Source organism: Cibotium barometz, chromosome 6 (assembly GCF_041138505.1).
Source record: "Cibotium barometz isolate CiBa-2024 chromosome 6, ASM4113850v1, whole genome shotgun sequence".
NCBI lineage: Eukaryota > Viridiplantae > Streptophyta > Polypodiopsida > Cyatheales > Cibotiaceae > Cibotium > Cibotium barometz.
This window is the reverse complement of record NC_141051.1, coordinates 48,561,092-48,587,376: the sequence shown is the minus strand read 5'-3', so window position 1 is coordinate 48,587,376 and position 26,285 is coordinate 48,561,092. Positions and strand designations below refer to the sequence as shown.

At 36.0% G+C, this 26,285-nt stretch overlaps 1 protein-coding gene across 10 annotated transcripts in view; it reads left to right on the top strand.

Moving 5' to 3' along the window:
• LOC147637821 (uncharacterized) overlaps nt 1-26,285 on the top strand; it is a 125,156-nt gene that overhangs the window by 58,646 nt on the left and 40,225 nt on the right. For 3 of the 10 annotated variants that reach the window (XM_086799665.1, XM_086799658.1, XM_086799661.1), the window contains one exon: nt 8,990-9,335. The exons of 3 other annotated variants lie outside the window; for them this stretch is intronic. The gene's annotated coding sequence lies outside the window, so the exon portion shown is untranslated. Of the gene's footprint in view, nt 1-434; nt 803-8,989; nt 9,336-11,859; nt 12,319-26,285 lie in introns of those variants that run through there. 4 more of the 10 variants (XM_086799660.1, XM_086799667.1, XM_086799666.1 and 1 more) reach the window with 4 other exon arrangements.

Genomic DNA, 26,285 nt, shown 5'->3' with positions numbered 1-26,285 from the left:
TGATGTGAATGGATGAGATGTGATGGGATGTGAATCGGGAAAGATGTGAATGAATGAGATGTGAGGTGAAATGGATGTGATGTGATGTGATGTGGATCGGGGTAGATATGAATGGATGAGATGTGAATGAATGTGATGTGATGAGATGTGGATATGGGTAGATACGAGTGGATGAGATGTGATGAGGATAATGAGGAAAGATGTGATGAGATGGAAAATGATGTGATTGGATGAGAATGGGAATACATATGAAATGGATGTGGATTAAGTAATGTGGATTGATGTGGAACAATGTGGAAAGAGGAAAGTTTATCATAGAACTTGTATTTATGACCTGTTTTTAAATGACTATTTCATGTCAAGAATGCTGGGGAAGCATTTTGACCGTCTTTTGAATGAGGTTGTGGGAGACCTAACTGATAAAGTTGCAGCAGTTGACGGAGAATCAATGGAGGACATCTCGCGTAGCAAGGTTGGCTGACTTGACCAGCCTCGGTTTGATTTAAATGGTGAGCTTCCAGTACGGTGGATGAGGGACCAAGGAAGCGGCCTATGAGTGAAGCGCTAGGTGACCTGCGACGAAGGAACCTAGAGGGTGCTGACCATACGGTGCTCGGGCTCTGGGTCACCGAAGATACCCACATGTGCATTGGGGAAGATATTGGAACAAGGAGTAAGAGTTATTTTTTGAATTCGGGCATGGATCTGGTTGATTAAAACTTTGATAATTGTTGATCCAAGCTTGCTATTGGATAATTTGCACAAACTTCATTTCAATTAGAGTAATTGAGTTTTTTAATCATTTCCTCTTGAATCTCCATCATTGTTTTATGACTCAAAAGCAAGAAGATAATAAGAAACTAGCCTTTAAGAAATCCAATTCAAAATAAGAACAAATAAACTTTATAAATACATAAGGTATCTTGCATCATAAAATTCAATTCAAAAGAAGAAAAAATAAACTTTATAAATACTATAAGGTATCTTATATCATAAAATATTATATTAATGTATGCATGTCATAAAGTGTCCTATAAAAAATGGATAAAAAACCCAATATAAATAGAATACAAAATTAAAAAAGTACTAATCAATATAATTTAACCAATAGTATCAAGAGTAAAATTTTTAAAAAGCTACTAATCTAATATAATTTAACTAAAACAACAAACACCTAGTGGATACATGATATCCAACTCAAAAATAATAAACCATAAAAGAAAGAGAAATGACACTAATATTTTTTGTAAAATGTTAAATTTTCTTTTCATAGAGTATAATATTTAATGTCTTTATATACTATAGACTATAAGTTAAACATATGTGGATGTGAGATACCTAGTATTTAATTTAGATACATAGTATCCAATTAAGATTCCTAGTAATGAATTTAGATACCGAGTATCCAAAAAGGATACCAAGCATCCCAGTTAGATACCTAGTATCCAAAACAAGTTGATACTTGGTGTTTACTTGTTATCCAAAATAAGTTGGTATCTAAATAGACTCTTGGTATCTAACTTGACTCCCACAACTTAAATGTAGATATGAAGTGCACAATTTACATGCCTAGAAATCATTTAGATATACGAAATATTCAAAAAAGATACCTACTATCTAATTTGCATACATAATATCTAAATGGATACTTAATATCAAATTTATATACATAGTATGCAAATGGATACTTACATAATATCCAAGTGTGTGAAATAATTATCTAGTATGAAAACAAATAGATAACTAGTATCCAAGCAAGATACATAGTATCTAAATGGATATATAGTATGAAAACAAATAGATAACTAGTATCCAAGCAAGATACATAGTATCTAAATGGATATATAGTACCAAGTATCCAATTTAGATAAACCTAATATCCAATTAAGATACCTAGTATTTACATGGATACCGAGTATCCAAATTTAAATGGATATAGAGAACTTAAATGGGTACCTAGAACCTAAGTACTTAGAATCTAAATGGATACCTAGTATTCAATTCATATTTCTAGTATCCAAAAACCATTATCTAGAATCTGAATGTTTAGTCTCTAAAACATTTAGAAGTCGGTCCACTCTAAAAAATTTAAGAGAAATCAATAATTGCATTCTTAAAACTTAAGAAATAAAACAAAATTTTGATTCTATGATTTTTTAGAAAAAACGTCTTTAGCTCCACATCCATCTCATCTAAGTAAGATCCTTTAATATGACTCCAGAAAAAACAAACCTGAACTCTTTCATCCTTGATTCCTTGGAACTATCAAAATGCTATATTAAGCTTTATGGGCTCTGCTAGCTATTATGGAGATATCAATGTGCTTTGTCTTTGAAGATAGTAGCACATTAGGATCACTCTTTGGCTTCTTGGTTCTCTGGTTCTTACATTCCACATTCTCCCACATTTGAATTGATGATCCCAAACTGTAGCAATACAGAAGGACAATTGAAATTGTGAATTAAATTTTTGTAAAGAAATTGAACTATAATTGGGATCGACCACAAGCTCGATCTCTATGCAACACTGTCTTCTTAATTCTTGTTTGGCATCCCCATGATTTGAAATAAAGTCAACATATTCATTATGAAAGAATCTTATGCACTCAATGTGACTCATCTTAGCATAGTAATAATTATCAATATTGTGATCCTAGGCCACTAACTTTGCTTCCTTGTGTAACAAAGTGAATGGTCTCATATAAATAATGGGCTATGGCCAAGGCCAATTTGACCATGCCCATGGAAAATATTAATGATAGTGTGAAAGGGATGTTCATGTATATATACTAACATCGGTCATTATTGGGAGATAACCTTGATATAACTTGGATAATCACTTGATAATGACAAATACTCTATTGCTACTTTAAACCTTTGTTAATCTTTTTCTAATCTTTGTTAATATTTATTAATCCATATTTTCTTAGGCTAATCTTGTTCAATGGTGGCTAGTTACTTTCTTTCATTGGTAAACATGGATTAACAAAGATTATAAAGCTTTAAGGTAGAAAGAGAGTATTTGTCATTATCAAGTGATTATCCAAGTTATAATGGCCTATGCTAGTATATATACATGGACTATCATTAATATTGTCCATAGGCATGGTCCATTGGCCTTGGTCCCATTATTCATATGAGACCATTCACTTTGTTACACCTTGTGTGTGAGACATACTGACACTTTTCACTCCACATATCTAAAGTATATGGTATCTCGGTATATTGCCACTTAGCCTCATCTCTGATAAACCACCCAAAACATAATAAGTCTAATTTTTAACATAATTTTCTATGATCAAAGTTTTGTTTGTTTGGATAGAAAGGAAACAACCATCACAAGAAATGGTACCACATTAGCATGTGGATTAACCTTGATTTTTATTTCCATTCGCCAATATGATATGGATGTGGTGGGAAAACTTCCACAATGGTCTTTTGCATGTGCTGGGATCAACTAGGGGTCGACTCATTCTCACAATAAGCAAGCTAGATGGCTTAGGACAAAAAAAACTTGCTTTTTCTTATTTGATTTTGTTGTGAAGATAAGATACTAAAAATAATACCACCTCCAGGTGTAGTAAAGTCATCCTCATTCTCTTTCTCTTCTTCTATTTCTTCTACATCTACTCTATTTTTCGCTTGATATTTCTTCTACATCTACTATATTTTCCCTTTGATATTTATAATATTTTGAGCATTTAATTTTAGTAGCACTTAAGTGTCTTTAGAGTATGGCCAATATCCCCACCTTGATTTCTTACCCTGATGGTACTAGGATGGGCTACCTCCGATCCGTATTCCTCACTACCCAAGGATATTTGACCGAGTTGGGAAGTTCACCATATCATGGATGGAAAACACCACTTTCACATGCATGCAGGGGTGATGCCAACAATAGGGAAATTGCACTTGGTAGATAATTTCACAAGGATAGATGTGTACTTAGCACACAAGGAGGAGATGGAAGAAGTAAACAAAAAGTATTCAAACTACTCCTACTTCACTAAGATATGGAAAACAAAATGCAATAAGTTTTCCACACCACGAAATGTGAGAATGGGTGTTTGTAGCATTTGTGCAAATCTAAAGGATAGGAGAAAGCAAAGATAGGTGAATAGATGATGCTTATTGTTGAAGAACATAAAATACATAGAGAAGAGAAAGATAAAGAGTACAAGAAGACCAAAAAGCATAGAAAGAAATTCTTGCAGTTTACCAGCAATACTTTGGTTTAGTGATTGATGGAATGGATCAAAAGAAGTCTAACTTGCCTCATTTCACAAGACTTATAAAGGATGTGAAAGATGACACACTTGTTCAAATGCATTTAGTTGGTTGCCTTCTTTATAACTTTAGCGTTCAAGAAAGGTTTTTAAAAACATATCCAAATATGTATAATGATCCAAACCTAGTAATCACAATAATCCATATGATAGTTTCAAATTGGTGAGGAATTCTTCCAAAGGTTCTTTAATTACAACCTGACAACACTACAAAGAGAGAACACAAATCACACAATTTTAGCTTATGTTCAATTAGGAATATTTACCTAAGTGAAGCTAAATTTTCTTTATGTTGGTCATACACATGAACACATGATGAGATGTTTATCAAATTCTCTAAAAAGCTGGCCCACAATGATGTATTTACACTCTCGGCTATGATGTCTTTGGTGAAGGAGCTTATACTCCTAGGCCACTAGTTGTGCATCAAAAGGAAACCATTGATTTTAGATTTTTTGTGCATGAAACTTGCAAGGATCCAGTTTTCTACTACTACAAGGTGGTTGGATGTGAGCTACAAAATTTCCATCACTCCCTCTTAGTGTAACATGCTACTTAAGGTGGTCAATTGTGGTATTATAGTATGTCATCACCCCCCCTGATAAGTTGCTACTCTCAAGTGTTCAGGTGTGGTTCCTCTCTTTGCTTGATGAAGACTCCATGTAGTTAGCTTCTTGGTTCTTCAATTTGCATTCCTCTGCTTTGTTCTTGACTTTATTGTCGTGTCCACATTTGGGCTTGTGTTTGAGTCTGCATTCGATTTTGAAGTGTCCTTTCCTTCTGTAGTGGCAGCATTATTTTGTGCCCTTGTTGGTGTAGACTACTTGTTCTCTAGTGGTATCTTATGTTCCATTCTTTAGCTGCTTCTCTTCTTCAAGTAGGTATGAAATACAACCCTCAAATGTTGGTTTAGGTAAATTCTTTAGTGGTAACTAGTGTACCATATTCCTCAAACACACTTTTTAGAAGAAATGGCAAGTGCATTCTTTTTATCTATCTTTGCATCAATGCCCTCCAACTAGGTTATGATGCTTTCATTTTGCTTATGAATTGTCCTAGTGACTCATGAAATTTTATCTCTAAGCCATAAAATTCTATTTTCAAATGTATTTCTTGATTCTTGGCCTTGGAACCAAATATTAAATTTAACTCATCCCATGCTTGTTTTTTTGTGGTTTTGGAATCAATGTGATGAATAAGGTTGGTGCCCAAGTGTAATCCAATTAATGAAATTTCTTGTTCATCTTTTTCACTCCAATCATGAGTTGAATTAGCGGGTGCATTCTACTTAATTAACTTTCATAGTTTTTTTATGCATGAGAAGATACTTCATTTGTGTGGGCTAAGCGTGAATCAATTCCCTAGAGAACTTCTCAAGGTTTGTGATATTTCTTGATGTCAATTGCAAACCCGTTATTGGAGTTTGACTCTTGGTAGAATCCACTTACTTACAAAGTGGAAATGCAGTGGACTTTTAAGCTTAAACATATGTAATGATGTGATTTGAATGCATGTGAGTGTTTGAAAGTGCCAAATAATATCCCCACTTATGATTTGTGACATCAATTTTTGCTTATAATAGTTAATTCATTATTAATGATACTAATTAAGCTTCAATCCTTGATTAACACTAGCTAAATTTGGAGTGTTCAATTGAGCCTAGAGAAGGCAACATTGATGGTGGGGATTTTTGCATGATAATGTTGCCCTTGATGAGGAGATAAGTCACTTGCAAAAGAATCGTCTCAATCCATGCCAAAAATGTGCTAAACACTTGTAAATCAAGACTAGTTTTTCTCTCTTCTTGGGTTGTACATCGGATGGTTTTGGCTGGGGCTTGAACTGTAGCTTACGAGTGTTATTTTCTAGCTATGCCTAAGAGAAATTAGAAAGATTGAAAGTGTGCATGACAAATGAGGCCAATGTATAGGCGGCAGGGAGACAACAAATTTGGTTGATTCATGGTGAAATGGTGGAATTCCTCTGGTGCATATGGACACCTTGATGTGCTTGAGATGCCCCCAAGTTTTGGTGGTCAATGGTGGTGAAGGAAATGAGAAATGTGGTGAGCTCAAGAAATTTTGGCCATAAAGGGAAGTTTAGTAATCTAGATATTGTGACTAATGACATGGGAATTAGTGAGTTGGGAGCTAATAAAATGATTTGGAGAAGCTCAAAAAGGAGAGAGGCTTTGATACCATGATGAAATTTATGAACCCTAATTAATAGGTATGGAATCTAACCCTAATTATATTGATTAAGTTAATATAATCCTATGGAGGATGAAGCCTAATTACATACATACTGATGAGATGATTTAGCTAATCAAGCTTGATGCAAGTGTAGTTATGTTGCAAGATGGAAACTTGTACTTATAGAAAAACTTGAGAGTAACTTCCGTTCATTACTTGAAAATGACCCCTTTTATATGAGGAGGGTAAACCTCCTACAAATGTGCTCGTGGGATGATGCCCAAGTGTAATGTGGCTGCATGCTCCTAATCCTAGTATACTCATGCATCACCCTCAATGGCACCACAACTCTCAACCAAAGGGAGGAAAAAAAGATGAAGAACTCCTAGAACTACTATTTTTGTTCTTATTGACGTTGATATTTTGGTCTATTACACATGCAAGACCTCTTACAATAATATGAAAAACGTCTACATGATTTTGAAGGGTTGTAAACAAGATTCTTAGTATGGATACTTGTGAGAGAACATGATGTGTGACTAAAGAAAGAGGTCAAACACAATCATTGGGTCTTCATCATAATAGTGACAATGCTATGGTTGATAAAAAGAGAAGGATGTTTCTTCAACATCATCATCCAATGCTGAATCAGGAAATTTAACTTTGGACTTTGATGTTGTAGAGCTTAAAGACGAATAGTTGTAAAGAAGATGAGTTTTTATCTAATCATATGCAAGATATCCCTCAAATAATCATCTTGTGGTTATTTTTTTAACTCTTCATTTAACACTAGTTTGGTAATAAGATAGAAAAGTGTCCACGGTGGACATAACTGATAACCTTTAAGGAATTATTTAGAACACATGGATAGTGAAAATCCAAGGTTTCCTTTTTTCATATCATCAGGTACATAGTGAAGGAAAATTGGGATTTTTTGGGATCACATTGTTACCTCCAAGCTTTTCAATTTCATAAGAATTCATAGGTCAAATTACAGTCGTAATGCAGAGTTGTTTGGACTATATTTGGATCAAAGGCTTTAATTAGCTAATTTCTCAGTGCTTGATATGCATTGCTTCAAAAACGTATACATGGTGTAATAGAATCTATCTTAGGCTCAAAATTCAATTAGAACTCCAAAACTTAGGTCTTAATGAAAAGTCTAAGGTATTTAGCTATCTTTAAAAAAATTAACTTTGAGAATTTTTATAGCTAGTCAAACAATTATAGACTAGGACCAAATCTTATACACATGTTCTGTACAATGTTATGCTTTGTTAGTGAAAGCCAATCATATATACACCTATCCTTTTAGGTACTTTGTTTTAGTCAAAAGTTTACAAATTTTGAATCATATTTATTACTATAGAATAAGAAACTACTTCACACATTTTTAAGCATCTCATAAGGCTTTAACTAGAATATCTAGTAATTTTATATAATAATAAATACTATTTTCATAATTTTCTCACTAGATGATCCAAATATAAATAAGGGATCATATACCATGTTTTGTTATCAATGTGGTTTTTAAATTTAAGACCATCACCTTGTCTTCTAACTAAATTAAAATATTTAGATATATATTCTTGACCAATTACTTTAGTGGAGACATTGATTTACTAGTATACTAAAGTAAATAACTATATAAGCTCACACTATTATCATATTTAAGACTCAACAACTAAAAAAAGATTCTAAGAAGTAAAATTAATTGAACTAATTAGTAACGAAATAATTTATTTTTGTCATGAAAAATCTATCTCTCATCTCTTAAATAATATGTAAGGCTTAGGAGAAATTTATAAAAATTCGATCATTTTCTTCTTGCATGTAAGAACCTACTTTGTAAAGTCATAACCTATTTGGATTATAGTGTCGGATATACCTCTACTTATGGCGATTTATCAATTATTAGTTAAGTTTATTTTTATCATTTTAATAAATTTTTGGGGTTTTTCGCATTCATGAAGACATGCCTTAGAAGAGAAATTCTAAAATATCACTCCCATTCACAAGATATGATTTTTTTAGCAAACGCCTTAAAAGACATATTTATGTCATGTTGAGCTACCAAACTAGTATTAATAGATTTTTGGAGCTGCCTAAATCCAATTTTTATAACGTTTTTTCATTTGTATTTGATTTTTATACCTTTTCAAATGTAATTTTTCACTATGTTTTCTAACATGGTTATATGCATCATTCATTTTTCAAAATAAGATTTAAAAAATATCCTTTTTTGATGGACTCTTTTAAAGAGCCAATTAGTTCTCATTCTTAAGAAATATTACCTGGTGTATCCGCAATTGTGTTTTTTTAATCCACATCACTACTTAGCTCCTTGCAAAGTTATATTGATTTTATTCATGTACTCGTGAAAAAAACTAATGCATTTTATTTTCAACATAAGAGATTTTATAAAGTTTCGCATATTGACAAAGTTAAAATATTGCAAGTAAAATAAAATGGTTGCATACACTCACTTTTCTCTCTTTTATCTTATTGATAGCAAATTGAAGTTTGATTCAAGTATCTCAAGGTCTTTGAGATGCAAATATATGAGGTTTTCACCTATCTTATTGATAGCCAACTTGAAGTTTGATTCAAGTATCTCAAGGTCTTTGAGATGCAAATATATGAGGTTTTCACCTATCGAGAAGCTACTTAAAGAAAGAAGACATATTTAAAATATATGTCTACAAATATATGTATCCTTATATTATCCAAGGTTCAACTCCTAAGGTAAACATCTTGGCATACCACAAGTATATCTCAAAACATTTTACTACCTTTGTTGAATTTGTAAGATTTAGTCAATTTGTTTCTTTAATAAAAAAGCTTCATGCTTCCAATTCTATTGCATGTACATCTTTTTCAAAGGCTAGACACATATCAATGCAACTTCATTGTTCTTGTTAAATACAAGTCTCATTAAATTGGTTCAAATTATCTAGAATAATAGTGACTTATTCATCATGTAAAAGAAGATGTAAAGTATATATGAAAGAAAATCACACAATGTCAAGATGTATAGTAAAATATTTCTCTCCTTCTATCCTTAATAATATATATATATATATATATATATATATATAATCTTTCCATTGTATTTCCATTAGCAAGATAATATCTATCTATATCTATATATATATATATGTTTCCAATGTCTTGCCATTGGAGTAATTATGCATTACGTTGATTGGAAAAGATAGATGTTCTTTATCTTCTACACTTTAATTTGCATTTGTATATCCTCCATAAAATATTATGAATTAAAAGAAAGGGGGTTTGAATTGAATTAGGCCATAATATTTTTCTTCTTTTTATAAGAAATTAAGATGGAAAATCTCATAAATTTTAGATCATAATTATATATATATATATCACTCAATGGCCATGTGAACGAGGAGAAAAAGTATATAATAAAGAACATCATGCTAAGATGTATGGTAAACTTCACTCCTTTAACCTCTCTCTCTCTCTCTCTCTCTCTCTCTCTCTTAGTACATGAGAAAAAGGAGGACTATTATAAGACATTGTGTCAATAAATGGGAATTCCACTTACGTTTGGTTTGGGCAAGTAAGTACCTTACTTGCCCAAACCAAACGTAAGTGGAATTCCCATTTATTGACACAATGTACCTTCATCCCTAGTAAGTACCTTACTAGGGATGAAGAGGGTGATGAATTCAAGGTTATGGAAAATGTTTTGGCTTTTATGATGAAGAGGGTGATGAATTTCCCACAAAGATATATCTAAGCATTGATCTCACCGCTTTGTAATTAGAGCAATAAAACTTTGTAATGATCCAAATTTGAATACAAAAGGAAGGCATGAGAGTGGGCCATATATCAAGTAAGCTATGTCATTATCACCAAGTGGAACCTTATATAGCAATGTGGGGTGTATGGGAGCACATATGCACCTCACATGGTCACATAGAACATCAATGGGACACTACGATCCAATCAAGGAGGTTCTAGAAAAACTTACACAAGAAGGTATATCATCTTCTATATAACGAATAAAATTTTCTTCAACTTTGCATCAATATTAAGAGTTCAAATACTTGTGGGCATTATATTATTGCAGCAAATTTCTAGTAAATGGTCCTGAAATTTCCATAACTCTCAGAGAAACAAGTCTCACTACTTGAGAATGATCTTGAGCTTATCAAAAGACAAAGGAGGGAGAAAATTCTTCGGCATCCAAAATATGAAGGTGAAAGAGAGTTCCTAAGAATCCAAAAATTAGAAAATCAAAGCCGAGGAGAAAAAATAAAGAGGAATCCTACAGAAAGAAATTAAAAAAAAATGCAAGGGAGGGGGTTCTGTTAACCACATTGGTTAGCAATACTCTAGATGCTAAATGTGAGGAAGAGGGTTATGTGAACGACACTTGTTAACAATACTCTAGATTCCAAACGACATCACCTTTTTGACACATAATGCACTTTATAAATGAATTTGGATATCACCAAGATTAATGACTTGTTCATGTGGTTAATCCAGATTTATCAAGATTACAACATGTATAGCTTCTCATGTTAGTTTTTGGGCCATTGGATTGCCATGTATGTAAATATGAGGCTGTATATAAGTCATTTTTTGCATCCATGAGAGTACATAGGATCCCATGATCATAATTGAGTTTAGCTTTGTGCCCTTAATACTCCTCTTTTGGAGATCCTTACACAATAGTTTCCTAGAAGAATCTCTCCAAAAGAGGACTATTGTAAGACCTTGTGTCAAAAAATGGTAATTACTGAAACCCCACTTATGTTTGGTTTGGGAAAAGAAGTACTTCACTAGGGAGAGGCTCTTGCTTGTCAAATTCAGAGTCCTCGAAAATGTTTTGGCTTTTCTGGTGAAGAGGGTGATGAATTTCTCCATAAAGATATATCTAAGCATTGATCGCACCGCTTTACAATACGCAAAGCAATAAAATTTTGTAATGATCCAAATTTGAAGGCAAGGAAGGCATGAGAGTGGGTCATATATCGAGGAAGTTATTTCATTATCACTGAGTGGAATTGAATTGAACCAAATACATCAATTTAGTCCCCCACCTCTAATGATGCTTGGCTAAGGTTTAAGAGAAATTTTTGGTGAAGTAAATGCTGCATCTTATCTTTTCTTAAGGAAAACCTTATACACCTAGGAGAAAGAGGAGAAGACCGCATTGGCTTCTCACATTAATGACATAAGGTGTCTAATAGACCATCTTATTGGAGTTGGTGTGGTAGTTCAAGAAGAAGATATTTTCATTTTGCTTGCAAGTATGACTGTAGCATATGAGCAATGTGTTAGTGTCATTACAAATCAACCTAATCTAACTCTTGTCACTGTATCGTCTTCACTCATTCTCAAGGAGACAAGATTGGAAGGAAGGAAAGCCTCTACTTCAACTACTTCTCCTATCAATGATACAACAAAACCTCAGCACTCAAGTGAGACAGCTTTGTTGATGGATGGTCAAAAGAAAAAGCTCAAGACTCCAAGGTCTTGTTTCTACTACAAAAAGAAGGGCAATTTCATCAAGGATTGCTACAAGAAGAAGAGAGATGAGGAAAATGAAGCTAAAGGCAAGAAGGAAGAACCTACAAAGCATGAAGAGAACTGTGTAAACACCTTGTTCTAAAGGTTTAACTTTGATCTTCATTATTATCATTGGACAAAATTTGTGTCTCTCTGATAGCTAGTGGGCAAATATCTGTGTGTTTTTCACATTGTGTGAGTCTTGATGTACACACCCTGCTAGGTATGTATGTAGATCAAGAGAGGGTATTGAAAGATGTGATCTATATTAGTTGTAGGCACACTACCTTAGGTTGGTGGTTTTAATACTTTGTAAGCCATTAGACTATGATGTGATTAATCATAGTGGTTCAAGGTGATCTTAGGTATCTTAGGCACCTTTTGGATATGTGGTGGAGGATGATCTTGTGGAGGCAAGTTGCAAGCCCACTTGATCTAGGTGCCCCCCTTGACTAGAAGTATAAATACCCCCACACCCTATGTGGATGGACACTTCTTTGTTTTATCCTTTGTGGTGTATTCCTTTGGGAGAGAAATATAGAAGTGAGCCTTTGTGGCAACAATAATCTTGTCATTGTATCTTTCTTATGCAAGCTTCATTTCTTTGTGAGTGGTCATATATGCTAGAGACAAGCCATCTATGCTTGCTCTCTTGTGCAATAGATTGGGAATAATCCTTGTTAATCTTTGTGTTGTCTCTTGTTAATCAAGTAGACTAATATTTGAGTTTAGCTTTATCTTGCTAACCACTCTTTTAATATATTATTGGGGACACATGTGTGATGCTATATTTTTAGTGGGGGATTCTTCGTATGCAGTACCATGGGTTACCTGGCATGATCAGATTCTACATCGCTTTTGCCGACTTTGTGCATACATTTGGGACATCTAGACTTCAACCATTGGATCCTTAATAATGTATTTCATGTGATGAGGAGGCAGTCCATTCAGGCCATAGATGGAGGATGGAGTTGCAGAGTTTATTGTCTATACATGTTTGTCATCGATGGGATGAGAGAGATTGGCACATTCGACGATCCTTTGACTGTTGGTCATTGAGATATTTCTTGGAGGTAGATGGATCAGTTTTTCTCAGCTGGGATGACTCATATGGTTTCTTATTCGAGTGTCCTACATTCTTGAGTAGTCATGATTATGTTCTTGAGGATGTATATCGCATCAACACATCGGCACACATGATGATGATATTGATGTATTGCACACACATGCACATGATGATAGTGAGGTATTGCACACACATGCACATGATGATAGTGATGTATTGCACACACATACACATGATGATAGTGATACACGTGCACATGATGCCACTGACACATATGCACATGATGATAATGATGTATGTGATAGTGATCGTGAGAGTGATGTGTGTGAGTTAGATCATATAGGCATGATCTTGATGGGAGGGAAGGCAGCCAGCATTGCCACCATTATGATTGATGATATGCCTATGTCTACCTACCTCCCAATATATCATAGTGATGCATTAGACTATCATGGGAATTGGCTTTTGATTAGTGATGCATCCATTGGCATTTTTGAGATTTGGGAGGATGATACATCACATGTTGATGAGCATATGATAGTGCATGAGGAGTATAGATATGAGTTTCTAGTGCTAGATGATACTTCACATGTTGATGAGTATACGATAGTGAATAAGGAGCATGAACCTAACTTTCTAGTGCTATATGAGTTAGGCTATTAGTTTAGATCTTCTATTCACGACGCGGATATCTATGATTCTATCTCTACTCCTAGCTCTCATAGCATACCTGGCAGCATTCACTTGGGTTTAGTGTATATATTTGGGCAGTTAGGCATTGCACATGAGCATATCAATGATTTTGGTTAGGTGGGACCTTGTAGGAGAGAGAGGATTATGCATATCGATCTAGAGAGATTTTCATTTGATTTAGATATCTACTTAGATCCATTGTGATTAGAGATAGATTTTTCGTGGGATCTAGATCATGTAGGGGTATCATGGATTGGTATAGATTATTCCTATAAAGGTGACCTTAGTGATCTTGGAGATTTCGAGGATGGTGACTCTACTTACCTCTCATATGTAGACACTCTATCCATCTCCAAATGATGATGAGGTCTACAGTGATCCTATTTATCAAATTTCTATTTTGATGGAGCACGCACACATAGAGGATCTTGCAATTGAGGATGTAGTGCATGGTTTGGATCATGCTTTTACTCACATCCGACATAGTGGATCATGCCTTTGATTGTTCGAGTGGTGCTTTGGTGGTGGATGACAGCATTGGTTCACACTTGATTCTACACAACGCCGACTTTGAGATATGTTCTTTTGGCTCCAAACGGGTGTTGACATGAGCCTATGTTCTTTGGGACTGGCACATTTTGTTATGGGTGCATTCTGTGTCACTTTGGGCACATGGTTAATCACTATGTGACACATCATTTTGATGCAACTTGAAAGATCCCTATCCCCACCGCGCAACGAATTCAGGGGTGTTAGCAATGCAAGTAGCACTTATTACGCGGAGCAGGGTCCCTCACTCGAGGCTTCGTCCACATATATCCGGACAAGAGACTAATCCATCGGTTCTTCTAAAATCGAACTGGAAAAAAACTTCCCTTTCCCGGAAAGCATGGGCAATTCCTCTAGAATAAATTTTACTCTAACGTAGTCAAAATCCTTAACTAAATGAATTGATCTGACCGAACCCGTAAGTCCCATAGTCAGATCAGGGAAAAGATTGCACTTGGATCATAGAGACCAACGCTTTTTTCCTCATTTAAGAGGCACAGCCGTTGATTCTTTTCCATAGAATAATTTTTATCCGGGATTTACTTCATCTATCGTACCATAACAGAATTGAGTCTCAATTTAGGAATCCATCAGTCCACAGCCATGGGTTAGCCAACCACTATAGTGATGAGAACCATTTAAGAATTTGGTTAGGTTTTTTTTCGAGTACTAGGGAAAAGAGTTCCCAGTCCCCCTAGCCGGATATTCATGCAAACTTAAAACTAGTCACGCCACTTACACACCCAATATAAAATTGCCTTTTTCATAGAATCAGCTATCTTTAAAACAATCATTTAATGAAACCATAGTGTCACTGATCATAGTCCTCCAAAATATCCGGTTGAATCCTAATTTCCTATTTTTTCTTCATCGATGTACCTATGGCATCATTGGCAACTAGAATGCTCACCACCTGTCCACTCATCAGGGGCCTTTTCAATAGTTCCTAGCTCATAGTAACCGGCAATATTTTCACTTATAAAAATCAAAATGGAATCTCTGTTGAAGATCAGCAAGATCAAGCAACAAATCCATACAAAAGAGCCATGGACTCATCCGTTGAGGACCAGCAAGGTCAATCAACCAGATCCATGCTCGTATTCAGAAAACAACTCTTACTCCTTATTCCAATATCTTCCATGACGCACATGTGGGTATCTTCGGCGACCCGAGCACCATATGGTCAGCACCCTCTAGGATCCTTCACCTAGTGCTTCACTCATAGGCCGCTTCCTTGGTCCCTCATCCACCGTACCGGAAGCTCACCATTTGAATCAAACCGAGGCTAGTCAACAAGACCTTGGCCGACCTTGCTACGCGAGATGTCCTCCATTGACTCTCCGTCAGCTGTTGCAACTTATCAGATTAGGTCTCCCCATGACCTCATTCACAAGACGGTCAAAATGCTTCCCCACCATTCTTGACATAAAATAGTCATTTAAAAACAGGTCATAAATACAGTTTCTAAAATAAACTCTCGTCTTTCCACATTGTTCCACATTTAAATCACATCCATTTCATATGCATTCCCATTCTCATCCAATCACATCATTTTTATCTCATCACATCTTTCCTCATTTATCCTTATCAGATCTCATCCACTCGCATCTACCCATCTCCACATCTCATCACATCACATTCATTCACATCTCATCCATTCATTCACATCTCATCACATCACATTCATTCACATCTCATCCATTCACATCCCAATTCCCATCACATTCACTTAAATCCATCACATTCATTCATTGTAAGGTTCCCCCCTTCTAAAATAGGGGAAACACTTAAGATAGTCCACTAAGTCTTAACTTGGAGAAAATTTCCTATTCATCGATACCTTGACCATGTAGAGATTCAAGGATACGATTCATAGGTAATACCTAGTCCTATCCCGCAGGGGGAATGTGATCTTCTAAAAATCAAATCACCCATAGGGTAATTGATCATAAATTGGGCAACTACTAGACTTGATTTCTAGAGGCAACACTTTTTTCCTCATCCATGCAAGGCACAGCCGCCGCCGCTGGCCTAGTCTTCTAGAATAGAGTTGCCCAAGAACATATTTATCTAGTGTAGGGCTTTCACTTCATCTGTTGGAAAGATACCCGACTAATCGGGTCCACCCGTCCGTAGGATGGTGCCGTCAGGGCATTCCATCCTCCCACTTTCCACCCTACTCACGTGTCAATTTGTTTTCTAATTAATCCTGCCACACTGTTTGACATAAATAAACATATTCCTTAATTAAGGCCCTTTTCACACAAGGTTTGTTAAAACAGCCTTTTTCCACAATATAATAATGCCAAAAACAAGATTTATATAAAAAAACTTTATACATGAATCAATCCCATACAAGCCAAACCGACTCTCTTATTCTTTTTCTTTATACTGTCGATGATCTAGAATTCGACCTTCCAACCTCTACGGGACCATACACCTCATTGTCGGCCGTTGGCGAGGACTCAAGCCGGCCTGTCGCCCTCTCAGGCTCCATCGCTCGATCCTCCCGTCCCTCAGAGGGATGTCTGCACACTAGGGTGGGCTTATTCACCGTACTAGCCTGGGCCCTTAGAACAAGACAACATCATAATCTCTCGCCTCAATCGGCGAACCTTATTCTCCCAATGGTATGAGGGATACCTTGGGCCATTCCCAGGCTTTACTAACGACGCCGCCCGGCTACACAAGCACGGAATAGAGTTAGCGTCGAAGCCAGGAAAAACTTGCACTCTTTAAAGATAACAATTTCAATGCAATTCATTGAATACAGCATTATTCAATTCGTAACTTCATACAATTTTATGTCATTATTTTAAAAGGAAAAGATACACATTTATTAACAGTAATATTTAAAAAAACTCTTGTTTAAAAGATAACTAAGCTAACCTGGCCACCATTTCCTTGAGGAGCTTGTAAAGGAAGGGTTGGGGCCGCATCAGGAGCATCTTCTCTAATCTCGTTGTTGCATGCTCCTCTCAAGGCAATATTTTGATGTTTTCGAGAAGGGGCCATCTTGGACGTCATCTTGTAGGGCTCGCTGGCGTGGTCAAAACGCTTCAATCGGATCTCAATTCTGAGATTGTTTGCTCATATGAGCAAAAGACCACGGCGCACGAACCCTCTCTTAAGGCTAAAACCCCTTACTAAAGTCCACACAAATGGGGGGGGGGAATTGTGAGATGTCCTTAACACAAAAACGTTTTGCAAAAAGGGGAGAAGGGCTGAGGGTTGCTGTAAGTCTCTTCACACGGGGAGGGGGGGAGGGGAGAAGAGTTAAGGACACTGCCTCCTAGCAAGAGGGGGATGGAGGAAAATTGCCTTATCTGAAAAGTGGCAAATGAGGGGGTGTGAGAGGGGTGGCTGCAAGGGGTGGTGTACTACAGCAAGTACACTGCATAGGGATGGACGGCATGGAGCACTCCGGGGGTTTATATAACTGTGGGGTACGGGTACGGGCGTTGCACAAAGAAAGGACGAAAGGACGGTGTACAGCAAAGGTTGTGGATCAGTGGCCTGCATGGCTCAAGGGGAAAGGTACGGTGTCCGTTAACAGGGAAAGGAGTGGTACGCATGTACCTTATCTGGTCTGGGGGCAGCATGGGTGTCCACGTAGTGGTACGTGTGGACTACACAGTGGGCGGCTGTCCTTTGGTTCTTGTGTGGCCATCGTACGGGCACCCTAGTAAGTGTGTACGGTCCAAATTTTGGGCACATCTATTCACCTCACATCTCATCACATCTATTCTGCTCACATCTCATCACCTCTATTCACTTCACATCCATCCATCCATTCATTCACACCTATTTGATTCTCATCACATCTCATCTATTCACCGCACATCTCATCACCTCTATTCACATCACATCCATCCATCCATTCATTCACACCTATCAGATTCTCATCACATCTCATTACATCTATTCACCTCACATCTCATCATCTCTATTGACATCACATCCATCCATCCATTCATTCACACCTATCTAATTCTCAGCACATCTCATTACATCTATTCACCTCACATCTCATCATCTCTATTCACATCACATCCATCCATCCCTTCATTCACACCTATCTGATTCTCATCACATCTCATTACATCTATTCACCTCACACCTCATCATCTCTATTCACATTACATCCATTCATCCCTTCATTCACACCTATCTGATTCTCATCACATCTCATTACATCTCATTACATCTATTCATCTCGCAGCTCATCATCTCTATTCACATCACATCCATCCATCCATTCATTCACACCTATCTAATTCACATCACATCTCATCATATCTATTCATTCACATCACATATCACATCTATCCCAATTTACATCACATCTCATTCCCTCACATCTCGATTCACAGGACATCACATCTCATTCATTCACATCCCGATTCACTTCACATCACATCTATTCACATCCATCACATCACATTCATTCATATCCATCACATTCACACTTATCTGATTCTCATCACATCACATTATATCTATTCACAGAATTAAACGTAGAATTTAAGAGAATTTTAAATTTGATATAAAGATTCTTTACGCATCTACTTATGCATAAAAATCAACTTCAGTGGGAATAAGACTTTTATAAAAATCCTTTTATGCATCTTTTTATGCATAAAAATTAACTTTAATGAGAATAACACTTTTGAATTAAAAATAAATCCTTTATGCATCTTTCTATGCATAAAATCAATTTTAATGAGAATAACACTTTTGAAATAAAAATAAATCCTTTATGCATCTTTCTATGCATAGAAATTAAATTCAATGAAATAACACTTTTATAATAAAACAATTTTCATTATGCATCTTTTTATGCATAGAAATTAAATTCAATGAAAACAACACTTTTATAATAAAAAAATTTCCATTACGTATCTTTCTATGCATGGAAATTAAATTCAATGAAAACAACACTTTTATAATAAAAAAATTTCCATTATGCATCTTTTTATGCATAGAAATTAAATTCAATGAAAACAACACTTTTATAATAAAAAATTTTTCTCTATGCATAAAAATTAAATTCAATGAAAACAACACTTTTATAATAAAAAAATTTACATTATGCATCTTTCTATGCATAGAAATTAAATTCATTGAAAACAACACTTTTATGATAAAAAATTTTCCATTATGCATCTTTCTATGCATAGAAATTAAATTCAATGAAAACAACACTTATAATAAAAATTTCCATTATGCATCTTTCTATGCATAGAAATTAATTTTAATAATTAATATTAGTGATATCCATGTATATTCATAGATGAATATGTACATGGAGTAAATTAGAATATTTCTTTTAGAATGCACAAACGGTGGGAATTACTCTTTTGGAATAACTAAAAAATAAAGTTTCTTTCCATAACCTCCTTTGTATGGCTGACCATTTTTCAATTTTATCATTCTATTTTCAATTTAAAATTAACCCCAACTAGATGAATAGGACTCTAATCTACACAATTTTCAATTTCCAAGAGAGTAAACAGTCAGAAAAGTTTAATTAGTCTTTTTGTTAAAAACATTCTAGGATAAAGAAAGGCTGAATTGAAAAGAAGAGAAGGGGGTGGCCTTTTCATCAAGGCATAGCATTAGAATTTACTACTTTAATCAACTAAAAAACAAGAAAATAAAAAAAACCATAGATTTAAAATTAAAAAGTAAGAAAAATTTAGCTTACATGGAGTTGAAAGCTTTCCTTTGGCTTGAGGAATTGAGGGTTCTACTCTTGTTTGTATCAAGAGTGGCTACCAATTACTTTGGAGAGGATAGCCAAAAACAATTGAATTATCAAGAAAATTCAATGTAATTGGCTCTGGGTAGGAGTAGAGTAACAGTGCATAAACACTATTAACCTTTTACAAAGGGAGAGGCTTCTATTTATAGGAAAAATTGAGCATCTAACCAAGCAAACTGATTCTAGAATTTTCCAGATCAGTTTGGTCAATTTTTGACCATTTTTGGGTCAGTTTAGCCTACTTTTTGGATCTAGTTGAAATAGGAGAGAGGAGAGATGAAAATATCTCATTATTTTTTAGTTTAAAACTCCTCCATACATGTGAAATAGGCACCTCCTTCATGAGGGGAGATCCCCACACTGAGGTGTCAAAAATGCATCATTTCCTCTAAATATCTCTTGATTTTTAACTAATAAACCTTGTACTCAGTCAACTCTTCATCTTATTTGAGCATTTACTCATTTTGGGGGGTTTATCTTTTATTCTTCAATTTATCTCCTCCCTACATTTGGATTAATCTTATTGGTCCATAGGAACCTTAATTGGACCATAATCCAAAAATTTCTGAAAATTTGGCCCCTTCCGCTAAGGTCCTTTTTTTTATACCTATTTTCAATTAATTCCAATTGCACATTGGAAAGTTCTTTTTGAATTTCTATTTCAAGGGAAACCATTTTAAACACTAGGAGGATTTTTATATCCAAAAATATCTTAATTTTGAATTACCTCCCTCTAGACATTTTCTCTCTCCAAGCCAAAATAGGGTAAAACACGATCTTTCTTTTATTTCAGAGAGGGGAATAATTATAAGATCAGAAGGGGAGGTTCTTACACCTACACACCTCAAAGGCTAGAGGGAGGAATCTTACATCCTACCCCACTTAAAAAACGCGAGATGTCCTCATCTCGCAAAATTAGAGGACAACTCTTTCCCTTAAGATCCTAGAGATTCTGGGGTTTCTTATAATCTGGTGAACCCAACAGGATCCTGGGATAAAGATCCCTTATATAGAACTCATCATCACATAACAATTCACTCAAATCATAACATTGAAATCCTTATCCATTAGACCGAAATTTCCATCTGAGCAGTCCTCCATGGGAATTTTCAATTATACAGATTTTTAATTTGACATCCCTTAACTTGATCCACTGGGTTAAGTATTAATAGTAGAAATCTGTCAGCACAATCCACTAATCTCATAGTGATTTGCTGAAGTCATTAACATCATTCCAATTACGAACATCATCACAGGGACTCGTCCCATTCACCCTCATTGTGGTTTTGCGATGCCATTGGTCCCCTCCCAAGAACCCAGTCAGGAAAGGTTTAAATTATTGTGGCTGTTGATTACATGACCAAATGGGCAGAAGTAGTTAGCACTAGGAGAATAACTACTAAAGATGTTATAAGTTCATGTTTGATAGTATTTGCTGCAGGTTTGGAACACTCTTGGAGCTAGAATCAAATCATGGACCAGGATTCATGACAGATGTTCTTCAAGAACTTCTAGATAGATTAAAGATCAAACACATGTATTCCACCCCCTATTATCCTCAATGCGATGGTTTGGTGGAGAAAGTTAATGGGGTTTTGTGCAAGATAATCACTAAGCAGGTGGAGAACAAATCGAAGGATTGGGACAAACACTTGACAACAGCCTTATGGGCTTACAAAACTTCATTCAAAGCAACGATGCAATTTAAACCTTTTCATCTAGTGTATGGCCAAGAGGCCTTATTGCCTCTAGAAGTGGAGATTCCAAGTCTCATAGTTTTGGTGAGGAGCCAAGTTAAGCCACCAAGAGAAGTTTAAGGAGTGCCTACTGGACCTACAAAGGCTTGAGTTTGATATAGATAAGCAATTGACTTTTACATGGAGCAGGCCACCAAAGAGAGACAAATTCAATGAGGCCCTCAAGGAAAAAGGTTTGAAGGAAGGTATGCTTGTCTTGACATATGACAGTAGATTGGATAACAGGTTTAACGTCAAATTTTTTCAAAGGTGGGAAGGCCATTTCATTATCAAGCAAAAGTTTTAAAATAGCAGATAAATTGCAGGATTTGTCTGGCAAAGTACACAAAACCAAGATCAATGGTGGTTGAAGGTTAAAGCCATACCTTCAAAGGGTTGACTTCACGAGAGGTCTAGATGGACTCATCCATCAAAGAAGTAGCATACGAGGGGAGTATTCTTCCTCGACCATAGCAGCATTATCAACAAGCTAGAGGCATGAATACCTCTAGCCTAGGGGGAGGGCTAATGATCCGGGGTTTTCACACCCACCTTTTTGGGCACCTAATTTTGGCTGGAACCCTCGCATGTGTTTGTACATAGAATCTTGTGTCCTCATTTTCTCTTTTATTACCAAACTTGGATGCCCTACTCTTTTTTCTAATTCTTTTATGGGAGCGGGCTATTTGGGTTTCAATCTAGCTCATTGCCTTATTTGGAGTGGACGGGTATCTATTTTTTCTCTAATTACCTTCCCCTATAAGCTGCGAATACATGGCTAGGAGCATACCTATTTTTCCCTATTACTGGATGGCCCACTGACTCTATACATATGTTTGAGATTTCTACTATTTTCATATACATGAATATATATGTATATATATATATGTATATATATATATATATATATATATATATATAGGGATATAGGGTGAGTTATTTCTAGTGCTCTTCCACAGTAGGAGGGCCCCCTCACACTTGAGTGCTCCTTGACTGCTATTATAAACCTTGGCTCACATCTCTTGGACATACTATACTACATGTGTGTGTGTGTGTGTGTGTGGATGCCTTGACTTTATCTTTCGGAATTGTTCTTTCCTCTACACATGGGACCACCCTCTTTTAGGGGGTGGTGGCTCATAATAACAATAATAACAATAAAATAATAATTCTTCAATGGCTTTTCTAGCCACCATCCCCATCCCTTCTCCTTCTTCACCCTATGGATTCTTACGGGCAAGAGATTTGGTAGGTGTTATAGCCTAGCTTGTGCCTAGGGTTTAACATGTCTTCTATAATGTTACTGACATGTTGTGATGATAGGATCCAACATATGTAGTAGATTTCCTTGTTGGTGAGAATCCAAGGGTTGAATATCTTGCCTTGAGTTTTTTTATCTGGCTCTTTGTACAAATACTTAGCTGAGTTGTACATTAACCCCTCTTCAACCTTGCCATAGTGTTTGCATTTGTATTCAAGTATATATCCACCCATGCCTTGAGTTTTTTTTATTTAGCTCTTTGTAGAAATACTTTGCCCCTCTTCAACCTTGCCATAGTGTTTGCATATGCCCTCCTTTTCTTGAGGTCTACATCCTTTGCAAGGATGTCGAAACCTACTTCTTGGGCCCGTTCCATAATTTTCCCATATGTGTGGCTGTCATATGCTTTAATATATTACACGCATTTAAAGAATCCCATGTCCCAAGAATCTATTCTTTCCAAGACACCAAGCCCAACCATTTGTAGAGGTAACAATATCTCTAGAGTCAATGACTAGCCTACCATCGAGTGATATGCTACTTGATACTCCCTTTATAGGCATAGCAACACCTCTAGAGTCAAGGACTAGCATACCATTGAGTGGTATATGCTACTTGATACTCCCTATTAATGTTATCCCACATATAGGCATGATAGTTCATTACTTCTGGGATCTTATCCACGATCTTATCCTTAAGTGTGTCAAGGATGGACTTAGGTCATAAGATTTTTCCATACACCTTGTAGGGTGAGATGTATTGATGACCTCACCGCTTCTTGGGCATCCCACTATTCTTTGGTGATGGTGGTTGTTTAAGTCAAGACCTTACCTTGCCGAACCATTTGTCATTGGGTCTTCGCAATTGTAACTTCCCAATGTGGGTGCACTAGCTCGTCTACCACGTCCTAGCTCCTCCAATGTAACACTGGAATGCTCCTTTGCCACCAACAGGGTGAAGGAAGAGCTCCCTATGCCTAGATGGAGGTAAAAAGAGATAGCCTTCATGATGGTTCTCTCTCCTCACAAAAAGAAGGGAGAAGAAGAATAAGGTTATGCAAGAAGGAAACTAGTCAACAACCTATCTACCATCATGCATCCATAAGCAAGCAAGATTCAATAGCATAAATGCAAGAAAGAATAGAGAAAAGTAGATAAGAGCTCAAGTACTCTATTGTAAGGGAGTGAATGCCCACTATTTAGTGTAAAAAATGACTTATTGCTACCCACATTAGCTAACATTACTCCGAACGTGTGCGGAAACACTTGTTGAGCCATACTTTTTGTACCACACAAAGCACTTTATGTCAACGATTATGGGAAATCTCCCAGCTTATGACTTGTGTAATGATGAAAGATAGTCAAAACCAGGCTTATGACTTGTTTAATGCGAGTAGTATATACTTAGACTAGGAAATTAGCCTAGACTAGCTTTTGGTCCCCTTGGACATTACTTGGGTAGCCAGACATTGTAAATATATGTCTTATATATAAGACATTTTGAATAATGAGAAAAGAGATAATCCCATTCTCACAATTGATTTTGAGTCTTTCTTGCTTTTGTGATTGATGCTTGCTTGTGTGCTCTCTTCTCTTTGATGCATTCTCACTTGAGGATTGTGTGTGTGAGTGATAGTATGATAATGCTAGCTCTCTTCTTCCTATCTCCTTCTCTTCCCTTCTCCCCCATGCTCTCACTCACCAAGGCATTGAGGTAAAGGTTGAGATTTCTATAACTATCTCTGTCTTTTCTCTCCACCCATTTGCAAGACTTCCTTGTGGGGGCGATGATAAGGAAGGCAAGGTTGAGGACCCTAGATCTCCACAAGAGAGGGTTTCTCTTCTAGGAGTGGATAGAGGTGCAATCTGACAAGATCCTTTCATTCTTCATCTTGAGTCTCTCCCTCGTGCAAGGCTCAAGTGTTTCCAAATCAGTGAACATATTTGGTGCCATTTGTAGAGGAAGCACCCTAGCTTGCTATACTTTGTAAATGGAGTATTGACATAGCCCAATTAGAATGCAAATCCATTGATTGGTATTTCTTAACTCATGTTTTATTGTTTAATTGATTACCTTAGTGCAATGGAGCATGGAGCAACTCTTCAAGCTCAATTTTCATGTGTACAAGTAAGTATTCTCTTCTGTTTTCTTTGATTCAAGCTCTTTCTTCTTGCATTTGCTAAGTTTTTGAGTTTGGATTCATTCTAGGCATTAATCTCAAAACTTTAAAAAACACAATTAGGCTCATTGAGGATATTATTATAGATTAAGGATAGCTAAAACATCCTATCAAATAAAAAAACCAAAAAAGCATCATTAAGTAGAGATTAGAGAAGCTATACCTATATTTTTAAGTCAAAATTGTGAAAACAACTCTCTTTGCATGCACGTTTGCAAGTAAGAACACTCATTTCTACATCTGCTGATAGGGAATGTGGAAAATATTCTCATTGAGGAAAGGTTAGAAAATATTTCTTTTATAAATGGCCATAATGATAAAAACAACTAAAATGTGAACCATTGTGTGGCCTAAAATCCCACCACTATAGTTGGCAAACCTATCAGACGACGAAGAAACACAAGTTCGTATGTCTAAAAGGGGAAATCTAGAGAAACTTCTCATTAAGGGAAGGTGAAGAAATAATTAGGAATGCACGTTCCTACATCTAATAGGGGAAATTAGGAAAATATTCTCATTAAGGAAAAATTCCTCATAAATGGTCAAGGACAAAACTGACAGACTCATTGAAGCTAGATTCATTTATGAGATAGAGCATACAGAATGTCTATCCTTAATAACCCAAGAAGAATGAGGAAATCTAGGTTTATATTAACCTTAAAAAGGTTAATGGTGTAGGCCACAATAAATGATCATTACCTATTTCCATTCACTGAGCATGTGCTAGAATACATAGGGCAAGGAGGTCAACAACTTCCTTGATGGGTTTTTAGGCTATAACCAAGTGGAAATAGACCTAAATGATCAACATAAGACAACATTTTCCATGGAATGGGGCACTTATGCATATAGAGCTATACCCATTTGGCCTATCCAACACCCTGGGCACCTTCCAAAGTCTCATGTGCATAGCATACAAGGAGTACCTTAGGGAGTTCCTTGAGATTCTCTTGGATGACATTTGCATCAAATCCAAATGGAAAGCACATCTTTGGTGCTTGAGGGAGTTACTTGAGAAA